The following is a 15,309-nucleotide window of genomic DNA, read 5'->3' on the forward strand; positions in this document are numbered from 1 at the left end:
TTCTAGTCCAGACTCAGTCCACTGCTTCCGCAGGTCCCCCAAGGTCTGGAATCGGCCCTTCTCCACAATCTTCCTCAGGGTCCTGTCACCTCTTCTCGTTGTGCAGCGTTTTCTGCCACACTTTTTCCTTCCCACAGACTTCCCACTGAGGTGCCTTGATACAGCACTCTGGGAACAGCCTATTCGTTCAGAAATGTCTTTCTGTGTCTTATCCTCTTGCTTGAGGGTGTCAATAGCGGCCTTCTGGACAGCAGTCAGGTCGGCAGTCTTACCCATGATTGGGGTTTTGAGTGATGAACCAGGCTGGGAGTTTTAAAGGCCTCAGGAATCTTTTGCAGGTGTTTAGAGTTAACTCGTTGATTCAGATGATTAGGTTCATAGCTCGTTTAGAGACCCTTTTAATGATATGCTAATATTGTGAGATAGGAATTTTGGGTTTTCATGAGCTGTATGCCAAAATCATCCATATTAAGACAATAAAAGACCTGAAATATTTCAGTTAATGTGCAATAAATCTAAAATATATGAATGTTAAATTTTCGTCATGACATTATGGAAAATAATTAACTTTATCACAATATGCTAATATTTTGAGAAGGACCTGTATGTAGTAAGCTTCAAAATTGTTGGTTTTCAAGAGGTTTACTGCTGCCTTGTATCATGGGTCTTGTAGTTTTGTCCCAGATAATGTCAGACACCGAATTCCTTAGATAGAACTACAAATCACAGAACAAATTAATGCAGCGTTCCTAATATACTGTATATGAGTGCTGTAACCTTTACCGTTTTGAGCTGCTAGTCTCACTCTTGACAGACATTTTCAAGGGAAAGTGTTCAATCTGCTGATCAATACAGGTTTATAAAAAAATAAAAATTTTATGGAACCCACAAAAAGCTAAGCCTCAAAGGTCAGCAAACAAACAATAACTGGCTAGCTATAACATAAAGTTATTAATTTAATGTTTAATCTAATGTTCAGAGAATGAGTGTAGTTAGGTTTTTACACACATTGTTGGGAAGCTGTTAGAGAGATGACAGCTTGAATGGCAGCATCCACTCATCCTCCCACAGTGATGTTATCTTCACACCTTCTTCTTCTTCCTGAGGCGCTGTGGACGTTTCCCCCCATGCTACGTTTTGACGGTTCAAACACAAACAAACCTCAAAGCGAGCGAACAACTACAGATCGGTTTGTGAAAAGTGAGGTGTAGTAAAGAAAGGAGGAAAATGCTAAACTCACTCATGTTAGCTTGATCCTATGCGGTTCAAGGTCGTGTTCTCCTCTGAAGTTTCCACCGTAAACTTGTTGGAGCTCAGCTGTCACAAACGGCTGGTCCGCTCCGCGTTCCATCTGGTCAGCTCGGCAGCGATGCACCATGGGTAATGTAGTCCTTTCGCCGAAGCAACTCTTATCTCTGATACAACAAGGCCGTGAAAACGGTGAGAGATACGAAATAAAAGGTTTCCTGTTGGCCATTTCCTAAAATCAGATCAGATTTTACATTTACAAACACATCTGTCCTGTCACTTTGACTCTGCCTCATTATGTTTCATGAATAATATAGGATGAAACTAGACTCTTTGCTCGCTGGTTAAATTATAAGCAGACTCACATATGTACTACCGCTCAACAAATGAAAACAGATGACTTAATTATGCGATTGACTCTAATTTTAAATAATACATCTCAGATTAAAACGTCTTCGAATGTGCTTTCTCCCGATGTGTCTTTAAAACAACATCTGGAGTTGGATGTTAATTTTAGCACCCTCCCTGGGTTTATTAGCATCAAACTATTAAGCATTCCCACGTGTAAATGTAGCAAATGCTGTTGAGCTATTTTAACCCACATGACAGCCAACACTCGGGACATGACCGCAGACCACAGGCTCCCGGACAACCAGAGAGGTCTGTGTTAGGCTCTGTCTCCCTCTAATGGCAAACCGAAAAGTGTTAAACGAAATTCATCTTTTTTAGCAGCAGCAGCAAACAATTTAATCCAGCCTTTATTTTCAGCACATTTATTCAATGTGGGAGGAAGTACCACATTAAGGAATAATTGTCTTTACAATATCACCAATGGCACGCTTTTAGGCACTTTTAACAAATATAACTGAAACTAAGGCATACAATTATTTAAATACTTTATTTATTTAAGGTAAGGTAAGGTAAGTTTATTTATATAGTGCTTTTCAGTAACGAGGCACTCAAAGTGCTGTACATACAATTACAATACAATCACAAAGAACACAGAAAAACAAATCAAATGCTAAGAAATCTAAAAATCTATGAATCCTTCTGAGAAATCTAAAAATCTCTGGTCAATATTACAATGATACAGATAACATTAATAATCCTTTGGGTTTTACTGGTAAGAGCTGGTTCTAAACCAATCTTTCTAAAGAGGTAATTATATCATTAAGTCCTATATGTAGGGGAAAGCATCTTGTGCTAAGAAGTCTCATCATTCCACTGAATTCTAACTAGTGAAGCTGAGTCACTGGTACAAAACAGCTTTAATCCACATTTTCAGGTGCTAATAATATATTGCTTTTACTGGTGCTGAAGTTGAACTAAGTAATCTAATTAAGAAACCCGGGTCATTGGTGTAAGAGCAGCTAAAGTTCAAGTTACTAATAATGTTTGGTTTTTGCTGGTAAAATCTATGAAAAGTAATGAAATCACACATTTAGGTAAAGTAAGATAGGAGGGGGAAAAAATCCTATTTCAGACTCTATTCTTAGCAGAATAGAGTCTGAAACAGTACAAAAAAACCTCAGCAGGGGTAAGCAACACATTTAGCAAGGGTACGGTGGAATCTTGAGGGTACGAATATGTATAAGTCTGAGTATTTTTGCATTAATTATACTGTCAACACTGATAGAAGCGCCATTGTCCTTGAGAAGTGAGGTGGAAGTACTCCCCTACCAGCACATAGCTGGTGGGGGAGTGCTGGGGAAAAGCGTCGTGTTTATATAACATCCAGGAGATATTTTGTCGATAGCCAGTTGGCAGAAGTTGCCAAGGCCACATTGGGGTGCCAGATTTAGAAAAACAATAAATGTTGTGGTTCAGGCAGTTGTGAATTTCCAACCACCTTAAGAGTTTTACTGGTATGTCTCAATTGCGAATCCAAATAGCCAAATTTCTGGTATTTTCTGCAGATCTCGAGCAAACAACTTCTCCAAGATTATATCCTTTAACCTCTGAGTCCAACCGCTGCCAGGCTGCGATTCTGTTCAAGAATCATATCCAGCTTACGATTCTGCTCTCTTAACATTTCAGAGTGTTGATCGCTCTACAGACTCCATCCAACATCACAGGCAGCTTTGGAACGCTTTGAACAGCTGCCCACGTTTTGCGAATAACTCGATAAAGTCAGGTAACCACCAACTCCAAAAAGCAAAAATCCTGTTATCAAAGTCCAAATATGTACACATTTTCTACATCCGTGACCGACATTGTAGTCAGGCACACAATCTTCCACTGCTGCCAAGAATAAATTGTGTTTCCATAGAAGAACGTCCCGCCTGGACAAGAGGGTCTCCTTTACCCTGTCTTCCCGTAGGACAAAAAAATTTTGGCCAATTACGTTGAGAGTCCAGCTGACCAAATCCATAATTTACATGTTTGGAGGATATGCAAAGCGAGGCTCTGAGAAAAATACAGACAAAAAGCAGAAGCAGGGATCAGCAGGGAGGGAGGGAGAGAAAATGCGTGTGTCTTCCACCGAGAGCAAGAGAAAAACAGGTGATCAGAGTGTCAAGGATGTTTTAAAGAGTAAGCCAGGACTTCCTGTTGCTTTAAAGTATAAATATGATATGGCTCAGAGGCCCATTTCTTTACTCTACAAAATAGAAAATACAAGAAAACATGTTATTCAAGTAAGTCAGATGTGTTTTGATGTTCATAAGTTCAGAATTGGCTACATGAAAATAGACCCCTCCCTAAACGTCCTCTAAATTTCTACAGTCAGAGCAATAAATAAAAGTTTAAAACAGCAGGAACTATGACAAACAAGGCTGGACAAGGAGCCACACACAGCAACAAGAATAGTAAGGGAGGTAAAAACCATATTCAAAATGAAAAGAACTGCACCAATATTTGTAATGCGAGATTTGGCATCTTGAATAACAGATTAATACATTTTAAAGCTTTAGAACTATCTTCACCAGAGGTGCCAGTAAATGTCCTGTAATATGCTCAATAGCTTTAGTACACAACAATGAACTTTTAGCACTCAGAGCCGATTTGTAGCTTCTTTTTATGTTTTGCGCGTAAATTTGACTTTTCAATAAAAAAATATTCTCCGAGGAAGAGGTAAACAGGCTCTTTCAGCGCATGAAAACAAAGAAAGCTGGAGGACCTGATAACGTCTCCCCATCATGCCTGAAAGCCTGCGCACATCAACTCGCTCTTCACAAGAATCTTCAACAAGTCACTGGAGAAATGTGAGGTCCCCTCCTGCCTCAAACGATCCACCATCATCCCGGTTCCCAAGAAACCCACCATCATAGGATTAAATGACTACAGGCCTGTAGCCCTGACGTCTGTGATCATGAAGTCCTTTGAGCGGCTGGTGTTGAAGCACCTGAAAGACATCACAGGCCCCCTGCTGGACCCCCTGCAATTTGCTTACCGAGCAAACAGGTCGGCAGATGATGCTGTTAACTTAGGTCTACACTTCATCCTGCAACACCTCGACCGTCCAGGGACGTACGCCAGGATCCTGTTTGTAGACTTCAGCTCGGCCTTCAACACCATCATACCAGACATCCTCCACCAGAAGCTCACCCAGCTCAACGTCCCGGCCTCCACCTGTCAGTGGATCAACAACTTCCTGACAGACCGACAGCAGCAGGTGAGATTGGGGAGCATCTTCTCCCAATCCAGATCAATAAGTACTGGTGCCCCCCAGGGGTGTGTTCTATCCCCACTCCTCTTCTCTCTGTACACAAATGACTGCACCTCATTGGACTCGTCTCGTCCGTGAAACTCCTTAAGTTTGCAGACGACACCTCTGTCATTGGACTGATCCAGGACGGTGATGAGTCTACATACAGACAGCAGGTGGATCGGCTGGTACACTGGTGCGGTCAGAACTACCTTGAACTGAACCCACTCAAGACTGTGGAAATGGTGGTGGACTTTCGGAAAACACCACCCACATACACCCCCCTCACCATCCTCAACAACACTGTATCGGCCGTGGACCACTTCAGGTTCTTAGGAACCACCATCTCTGAGGACCTGAGATGGTCTTCACACATAGACACTGTTCGAAAGAAGGCCCAGCAGAGACTGTACTTCCTGAGGCAACTCAAGAAGTTCAACCTTCCACAGGAGCTGTTGGTCATCTTCTACACTGCCATTATTCAGTCTGTCCTGTCTTCATCCATCTCAGTGTGGTTTGGCTCATCCACAAAACAGGACAGGTCCAGACTGCAACGAATAATCAGGAATGCAGAGAGAATAATCAGGGCTGAGCTTCCCTCCATCCAGGACTTATACAGATCTAGGGTCAAGAAAAGAGCTGCCAAAATCTCTGCAGACCCCACACACCCTGCACATAAACTGTTTAGAGTTTTACCTTCAGGCCGCCGATACAGAGCACTGTTTACTAAAACCAGCCGCCACAGAGACAGTTTCTTCCCCCAGGCTGTTTCTCTGATGAACATTCAATAGAATACAGAACAACAGCATACAGATGTTGCAAATGCACCTTTTTTATTAGATATGTGTATATTGTACATTGTAAATTGTAAATTTGTATATTCTGTAATGCAGAATATTGCATTGTACATTGTATGTTGCACATTGTAAATTGTAAATTGTAAATTGTAAATTTGTATATCCTGTAATGCAAAAACAGAACAAAAGAGCAAATTCCTTGTTTGTATGTACGAACTTGACAATAAAGCTGATTCTGATTCTGATTCTATTGCTGTGTCACATAAATCCTGATATACAGTGCCTTGCAAACGTATCCGCCACCCTTGGCCTTTTTGTTTCAGCAAAAACTGAAAATTGGCACGTGTACATGTATCCATCGCTTTGCCACGAAGCCTCTAAAATATTCTGGTGCAACCAATTACCTTCAAAAGTCACGTAATTAGTGAAATGAAGTCCACCTGTGTGCAATCTAAGTGTCACGTGATCAGTCAGTATAAACACACCTTCCTGAAAGGTCCCAGAGGCTAAAGCACCACTAAGCAAGAGGCATAAAACCATGAAGACCACGGAGCTCTCCAAACAAGTCAGGGACAAAGTTGTTGAGAAGTACAGGTCAGGGTGGGGTTATATCTTTGATGTTCTTTCAGAGCTCCATCAAATCCATCATCTTTAAATAGAAAGCACATTGTTGGGACCCACAGCCATGGATTTCAACATTAAATTCCGGTACGGACATTTCTGGAACCTTCAAAATAAAGTGCATTAACCTTCTTCCGGCACAGCCAGGAAACGGGATAACTGCGGACTTCCTGTGACGCCACTACCCGAATAAAAACACAGCTGTTGCTACATCCGCTCTCTTCCACACGGCCTTGCAGAGGGACCGGATAGGGGAGACAAAGCGCGCTGTCTTTTGCTGGCAAAAAGACATAAACTCTTCAACTGGATCTAAGGAAGCCATACGATCATCGATCATATGCAAAGTTAAGTACGGATGAAATACTGTCTGTGTATGCTGTATTTCATTCATGAACGGGGGTAATTAAGGTACAAGCATTGCTTGACTGTCTCTCCGAGCCCCCGCAGACGCAAACGGTATTCGAGAGAAGCCTCTGCAAAGACGCGGTCTCCCAGCCTGGAAGGAAGACAGCAGAGACTGTAGCGGACAAGACAAGCCGCCCAGCTACAGCTCCGGAGCTAACCCTTCTGTTCACCTTCAACCCCCGAGGTTAGCTGAAAGCTAACCGCTTGTTGACTGTGGACGTTTCTTCAAGTTTCCTGACCACGGTTCATGAGGTTAGGTGTTTTGGGCAAAGACAGATTTAGGATGAAATGATCTAAACGTTTTTCATTTTATGAAGTTTGTGTGAAACTCGGCTATCTTAGTGCTAGCAGGCTATCTGTAGCACATGTGCCGGTTTGTGTTCTTTGTATGTTTTAAGGTTAAGATAAACTTTATTTAAAGGGTGATTTTAAACAGAACATTGCTCATAACGCGCCGTCTGCGCTTATGCATTTTAACCCTTTTATTAACCCTGGTATTTTAAAGGTATGTGTTGATTCTGGTGCTAAGCTATCCGCTTCTTTGTTAGCTTAACTGCTAACCGGTAAGAACACGTGCTTGCTACTAAAGAGTATTCAACAGAAAGGATGTTGGTTTTCAAGCTAGTGAATAATAGTTCCTAAACATCATTTACTAAATTTGATAACTAAGTAAACACCATTAAGCTTTCTCCAGAAAGATTTGGCTTTTTTCCAAAATACTCCCTTAATAATATTTCTTCAAATATTATTTCAATAACTAAAGGCAGCTAATTAGACACCGTTGAGAAATGGTCATCCAGAAGGTTGGTTTTATTCAGCAGATCATTATTTAAAACATTATTTTATTGAAATAATATTTTATCTGATCTTGCATTGTGAAGGGTTATCTAAACACTTGCTGATTATTGCCTAAGTTAGTTCCAAGACTAACTTCACTTCACTTCCAGATTCTTCAAGATAATCCTTGGTTCTCAAACATAAACATTGCATGGTAATGTTGCATCACTCTTTTGGTCATGATTTCCAATCATCTTTAATCAACTTGTTTATATTGTACATAGCCCATTAGTCTTCATTATTCTTTTATTCTGCTTGGTAGTTTAGTTGGATTGTTTTAGCATAGTAAATAGTTTGTTGATTGAAATATGTTTGACTTTGAGTTGACTTATTTTTGTTAATAAATTCTTGTATTTTAAGAAATTGTGTGAATTCATTCCATGTACAGGGGTTAGAAAATGAAACTGAAACACCTGTCATTTTAGTGTGGGAGGTTTCATGGCTAAATTGGACCAGCCTGGTAGCCAGTCTTCATTGATTGCACATTGCACCAGTAAGAGCAGAGTGTGAAGGTTCAATTAGCAGGGTAAGAGCACAGTTTTGCTCAAAATATTGAAATGAACACAACATTATGGGTGACATACCATAGTTCAAAAGAGGACAAATTGTTGGTGCACGTCTTGCTGGCGCATCTGTGACCAAGACAGCAAGTCTTTGTGATGTATCAAGAGCCATGGTATCCAGGGTAATGTCAACATACCACCAAGAAGGACGAACCACATCCAACCGGATTAACTGTGGACACAAGAGGAAGCTGTCTGAAAGGGATGTTTGGGTGCTAACCAGGATTGTATCCAAAAACATAAAACCACGGCTGCCCAAATCACAGCAGAATTAAATGTGCACCTCAACTCTCCTGTTTCCACCAGAACTGTCCGTCGGGAGCTCCACAGGGTCAATATACACGGCCTGGCTGCTATTGCCAAACCTTTGGTCACTCATGCCAATGCCAAATGTCGGTTTCAATGGTGCAAGGAGAGCAAATCTTGGGCTGTGGACAATGTGAAACATGTATTGTTCTCTGATGAGTCCACCTTTACTGTTTTCCCCACAACCGGGAGAGTAACGGTGTGGAGAAGCCCCAAAGAAGCATACCACCCAGACTGTTGCATGCCCAGAGTGAAGCATGAGGGTGGATCAGTGATGATTTGGGCTGCCATATCATGGCATTCCCTCGGCCCAATACTTGTGCTAGATGGGCGCGTCACTGCCAAGGACTACCAAACCATTCTTGAGGACCAACGACTCTGCGTCTGTCTGGAAAGGGCTCAAGCAAATCACCAACTACAAGCCGAAAGCCCCCCACTCCATCAACGACCGACGCCTCGCCAACGACCTGAACGAGTTCTACTGCCGCTTTGAAAGACAAAGGGACAGTCCTGCAACCTTCTCCCACGACGCCCCCCAACAGCTGCAGCCACAATCCACCACCCCCACCTCCCCAACCTCAAGAGGGGCCTTGGCACCTCCAACCCCCACCCTGAAGTTCCCCCCCACCAGCCCCCTACCCACGCCGAGGACGGCTCTTTCCATCCAGGAGAGGGACGTCAACAAACTCTTCAGGAGACAGAACCCCCGGAAAGCTGCTGGTCCGGATTCTGTCTCACCAGCCAGCCTGAAGCACTGTGCTGATCAGCTGTCTCCAGTCTTCACAGACATTTTTAACACCTCACTGGAGACATGTCATGTGCCAGCCTGCTTCAAGTCCTCCACCATCGTCCCTGTTCCCAAGAAGCCAAGGACCACAGGGCTTAATGACTTCAGACCCGTCGCCCTGACCTCTGTGGTGATGAAGTCCTTTGAGCGCCTTGTGCTCTCACACCTAAAAGACATCACCGACCCCCTCCTTGACCCCCTGCAGTTTGCCTACAGAGCCAACAGGTCTGTAGATGATGCAGTCAACCTAGCCCTTCACTTCATCCTCCGGCACCTGGACTCCACAGGAACCTACGCCAGGATCCTGTTTGTGGATTTCAGCTCTGCCTTCAACACCATCGTCCCAGTTCTGCTACAGGAGAAGCTCTCCCAGCTGAGTGTGCCCGACTCCACCTGCAGGTGGATCACTGACTTCCTGTCTGACAGGAAGCAGCGCGTGAGGCTGGGGAAGCACGTCTCTGACTCCCTGACCATCAGCACCGGTTCCCCCCAAGGCTGTGTTCTCTCTCCTCTGCTCTTCTCCCTGTACACCAACAGCTGCACCTCCAGTCACCAGTCTGTCAAGCTTCTGAAGTTTGCGGACGACACCACCCTGATCGGACTCATCTCTGATGGTGATGAGTCTGCGTACAGATGGGAGGTGGACCATCTGTTGGACTGGTGCAGCCAGAACAACCTTGAGCTCAACGCTCTAAAGACAGTGGAGATGGTTGTGAACTTCAGGCAGAACCCAGCCCCACCTGCCCCCATCACCCTCTGTGACTCCACAATTGACACTGTGGAATCTTTCCGCTTCCTGGGAACCATCATCTCCCAGGATCTCAAGTGGGAGCCAAACATCAGCTCCCTCATCAAGAAAGCCCAGCAGAGGATGTTCTTCCTGCGGCAGCTGAAGAAATTCAACCTGCCAAAGACTACGATGGTGCACTTCTACACAGCCATCATTGAGTCCATCCTCACCTCCTCCATCACCATCTGGTACGCCGCTGCTACAGCCAAGGATAAGGGCAGGCTGCAGCGTGTCATTCGGTCTGCTGAGAAGGTGATTGGCTGCAGTCTACTGTCGCTCCAGGAACTGTACACCTCCAGGACCCTGAAGCGGGCCGGGAAGATTCTGGCTGATCCCTCCCACCCCGGTCACAGACTCTTTGAGACTCTCCCCTCTGGCAGGAGGCTGCGGTCCATCCGGACCAAAACCTCACGCCACAAGAACAGTTTTTTCCCATCTGCCACCAGCCTGGTTAACAAAGCCCGGAAACCACCTTGACACTCTCCCTTTCCCCCACACCCCCCCTTTTTTTGCTGACAGGACACTTGTAACCTGCAACTCTATGCGTTACATTAACGCTCAGCTTGGACTCCTGCTTTACTTGCACTGCTTTACTTGCACAATGATCACCTGCACTGTTGTATTGCTCTTGCATCTTATACTGCTCTATATTTACTCTCACTCACTTAAAACTGTGCACATATATTTATATTATATTGTAGATATGTTTATACTGTTTAATTTGTACTGTATTGCACCGACTACGCCAAAACAAATTCCTTGTATGTCCAAAAACGTACTTGGCAATAAAGCTTTTCTGATTTCTGATTTCTGATGTGCATCCAATGGTTCAAACATTGTATCCTGAAGGCAGTGCACCAATACACACAGCAAGACTGGTGAAAGATTGGTTTGATGAACATGAAAGTGAAGTTGAACATCTCCCATGGCCTCCACAGTCACCAAATCTAAATATTATTGAGCCAATTTGGGGTGTTTTGGAGGAGCGAGTCAGGAAACGTTTTCCTCCACCAGTATCACGTAGTGACCTGGCCACTATCCTGCAAGAAGAATGGCTTAAAATCCCTCTGACCACTGTGCAGGACTTGTATATGTCATTACCAAGACAAATTGACGCTGTATTGGCCGCAAAAGGAGGCCCTACACCATACTAATAAATTATTGTGGTCTAAAACCAGGTGTTTCAGTTTCATTGTCCAACCCCTGTATGTGCACAGTTTATGCTGTTCAATAATGTCAGAGCTCGTCTCACACCTTTCTATTTTGTCCTAATACCATCGCCTTACTGGGCTGGTATTCACAGGACAACCCTTAACAGACCGAAATATTATTTGTTAAAATATTAATATTAAATAATATTCTCAGATTCATAATCACAACATGGTACCACAACACAACACGTTTCCCTAGAGATGGCTGCTCACCAAAACTCAGAAACTGCACAAGAAGGGCATTCACCAGAGAGGCAGCACTGAGACTAAAGGTAACCCTGAAGGAACTGCAGAGTTCCACAGCAGAGACTAGAGTATCTATCCATAGGACCACAATGAGCCATACACTCAATAGAGCTGGGCTTAATGGAAGAACGACCAGAACAAAGCCATTGCTTTGTGTTAAAAATAAGAAGGCACATTTTGAGTTGCCAAAAGGGATGTAGGCGACTCCCCAAATGTACGGAGGGGGTGCTCTGGTCATATGCGACTAAAATTAAACTTTTTAGACACCAACGAATACGTTATTTCTGCGGCAAACCCAACATTTCCCATCACCCCAAGAGCACCATCCTCAGAACCTTTGTTCTGTTTGTTGTTTGCTTCACAATAAAAATTAAATAACACATCTTCAAAGTTGTAGACACGTTCTGTAAATAAAATGATGCAAACTCTCAAACAATCCATTTTAATTTAAGGTTGTGAGGCAACAAAACATGTAAAATGCCAAGTGGTGTGAATACTTTTGCAAGTTAACTGTACTTGTTTCTTTACACTCAGACTACTGCTCTGGTCAAACAGGTTTTCGGCCGCAGCACTGCTGTTCATTGTTCTTCAAACATTCCGGTGAAGACGTCCACCGGCAAACTGTATGTATGTGTGTCTCTTCTCTTTGTTAGTGATGATTAATAATTTACCACAGTCTCCATCTAGTGAGCGACTGGTCTGCTCCGGGCCACTTCCTCTCCCAGGGACAATGGAGCCCTTTCCTGTGGGGCACGAAACCAAGTACCAAACAAACTGGTAGAAACAGACAAGTATTGTAAAGCATCATATCACTGCGTCTTGCTCTGGAGTAAAAGTTATACTGAGCTTTATGATCTTTTTACTAGGCAGGAATGGAAACCAGACAAGCAGACAGTCAGCAGAAGTGAAAGAACATCCATACATTTAGTAACACACCTGAGGCTGCTGAGCAAGTGTTTTACTACAGACAGCCTTGCAAAAATATACCATACCAATTTGACTTTTTCACATTTTGTCTCATTACAACCATAAACTTCATATAAAACTTGTTTTATATAGTAGGTAGAAAGACAGTATTTAATTTCTATATTTAGACTTAAAAATGGAACAAATATATTTTCTTAAATGGAACATTGCCTATTTATAGCGAAAACATATAAAAGTATGTCATTTATCACCTTAAAAATGTGATTCCTCATTCTATTACTTATGTTCTGCTGTGTAAATTCTAAGCAGATTTGCATGAAAATCCCTAGAAAACGTGCAAAAGTTGTCAGCATTTTAGTCACAGGTTATATTAGAGCCACTTTGGAGACCATGAAAGAGCCACACGTGGCTCCAGAGATGCAGGTTGCACACCACTCTAACAGTCAAGCAAACAATGAATACGTAATTTTGAAGTGGAAGGAAACTGATACATCCGTCCATCCATCTATTGTCTATACCTGCTTGTGTTAGTTTTAGTTTTCCACCACACATTGTGTTTTGCAGGAAGCCCAAACAGTTTAACTTAGTCTTACCTGACCAGAGCACCATCTGTAACCTCTGCTGTGTCCCAACATGGCTTATAGCAAGGAGCAGAAGGGACTCCTGGGTCTTTCTTTCAACAATTCTGCAATCTTGTGACTCTTCAGTAAAGGCCAGATCTGTGGTGTGCACAGCTAATAGTTGTCCTGTCAACAGAGTCTTTCACCTGAGCAGTGAATATCTGCAGCTTCTCTAGAGTTACCATGAACTTCTCGACCACTCTTTGATTAATGCTTTCTAAACCCGGCCTATAAGATTCGGTGGATGTCTATGTATTGGTAGATTTACAGTTGTACCACTTTCTTTCCATTTACAGATGACTGACTGAACAGTGTTTTGTGAGATCTTCAAACCTTGAGATATTATTTCATAGACTTTATCCCCAACCTGTGTGTTGTGTCCCTTGGTCTTCGTGTTCTCTAATAAACCTTTGAGGCTTTCCCAGGACAGCTCAATTCATACAAAGAATAAATTAAACACAGGTGGACTCTATTTATTACTTAGGCGACATATGAAGGTAATTGGTTGCACTGAATTTTATTTACGGTCATCAAACTTAAGGGAGCCCACCACACATCCGTTTCAGATTTTTCTGTGTAAGAAAAACATTTTGAAAATCATGCATCATTTTACTTCCACTTCAAAATGATGCACCTCTTCAAAGACCTTAATAAATGACATTGAAGTTTGTGGCTGTGATGTGACAAAATGTGGAAATGTTAGAGGGGTGTTAATACTTTTGTAAGGCAGTGCATGCACCCAAGTAGGTTTTACAATAACCAGAGTAATTGTGAGCTGCAAGCGCGTTCTTTCAATTCCTGGCAAATTTTCAAAATAAAAAAGCTGCTGTGTTCCAACAATGGCTCCATTCAAGCCAGTGGAGCCCCTGTGTTGACCTCTCAGGGTTATCTGATGAAGCACAAACCAAAGCCAACAAATTATAAATTCAAATGGTCCAGTTTGGCAACATGAAGCCACTGTTCCGTTCAGTAAACAGCCTAATCTTCATTGAGCCTCCCTTCCCCTTCTGCCCCCCTCAGAGCGACATATTACAACCCAAGAGTGTCAATTAGACCCGGAGCTATTTTTAAGAGTCCACACATTCGCTCTGACAAATATAATGGCCTATATAACCAGTGGTGACCCGGCCTGGCCCGTCCCTGCTCTGCCTCTGTCCCTTTCATTCGGTGAGCCACAGATGATGCCTGTCACAATGGCTGCACAGGAGAGAGCTTGGATGATACAGCCTGAGGCGGGACACAGAGAACAGCCTGACCTATCTGCGTCTATCATCCAGCATGGTGTATCATACAGGCAGTTAGAGAAGCTTTGCTGCACACTGTGCTGATGTGTTTTACCTCCCCATGTGTTCAATATAAATTTAATCTCTGTGTGCTTGTTGCTTTTTTAAATATGTATGACTGGTACATTTAGATAATGCATTTTTATGTGTGCATTAATGGCAAGTAAATGCCATTACTCTCTGTAAGTCTGTGGGTAATTAGGATATTAATCTCATTCTGACCTTTACTGTTTGATGTCGAGCATACGGACACATGCGACAGAGTGCAAAACCAGCCGGCCTGAATTCTGTGCAACTGCATATGATGGGGTATAACACAGGCTCTTTAACCTTTGCCATAGATGCAGCTGGAGAAACATTAGTACTGAAAAAAGCAGTTCCTCCTATTCTTCATGCATCACTACACCATTAGTTATAATGATACAGCTGATCAGTGTACAGAGCCAGGGGAGCAGTGTAAAAGACACAGAAGTCCTGCAGAAAAAGTGAAACAGCAAATCTAACAGCAGCTAAATTTAGGGTTTGATCATCCCCCTAATGTGCCTTTATATAAGACATTGTTATATTATTAATGCTGAAGCATCAGTGGGTTATTACTGTCTGCTTGAGGTGCCGCTGCCGCTTTAAATATAGGGACAAAAAGAAAATGCATAGCTCTGCTGAATTATTTTGCTTAATTTTTTGTCTGTCTTTCAGTAAGTGCAGACAGTTAATAGAAGATTAAAACATGCCTGAGAAGTACAATATCTCAACGCACAAAGGTTTGTAAGATACCATCACCCATACATTGGTTCATGTGACACTGGTAAGGTTACTGTCTATTTTGTTAGTGTATGCGAGTCAGCTTCTTTTGTTTTGCCTTTAATCTCACTTAAATGTTTCACATCACCAAACAAATTTGAATATTGCTGTTGAATTTGTTTGAGTTAAGTTGATGAAATGTATAGGTAATATTAGTTAAAATACAGCAAACCTTTTAGTAGAATATATGGCTAAAATCTAAAACATAGGAGTCTGATGAT

Source organism: Girardinichthys multiradiatus, chromosome 5, assembly GCF_021462225.1.
Source record: "Girardinichthys multiradiatus isolate DD_20200921_A chromosome 5, DD_fGirMul_XY1, whole genome shotgun sequence".
In the NCBI taxonomy this organism is placed as follows: domain Eukaryota; kingdom Metazoa; phylum Chordata; class Actinopteri; order Cyprinodontiformes; family Goodeidae; genus Girardinichthys; species Girardinichthys multiradiatus.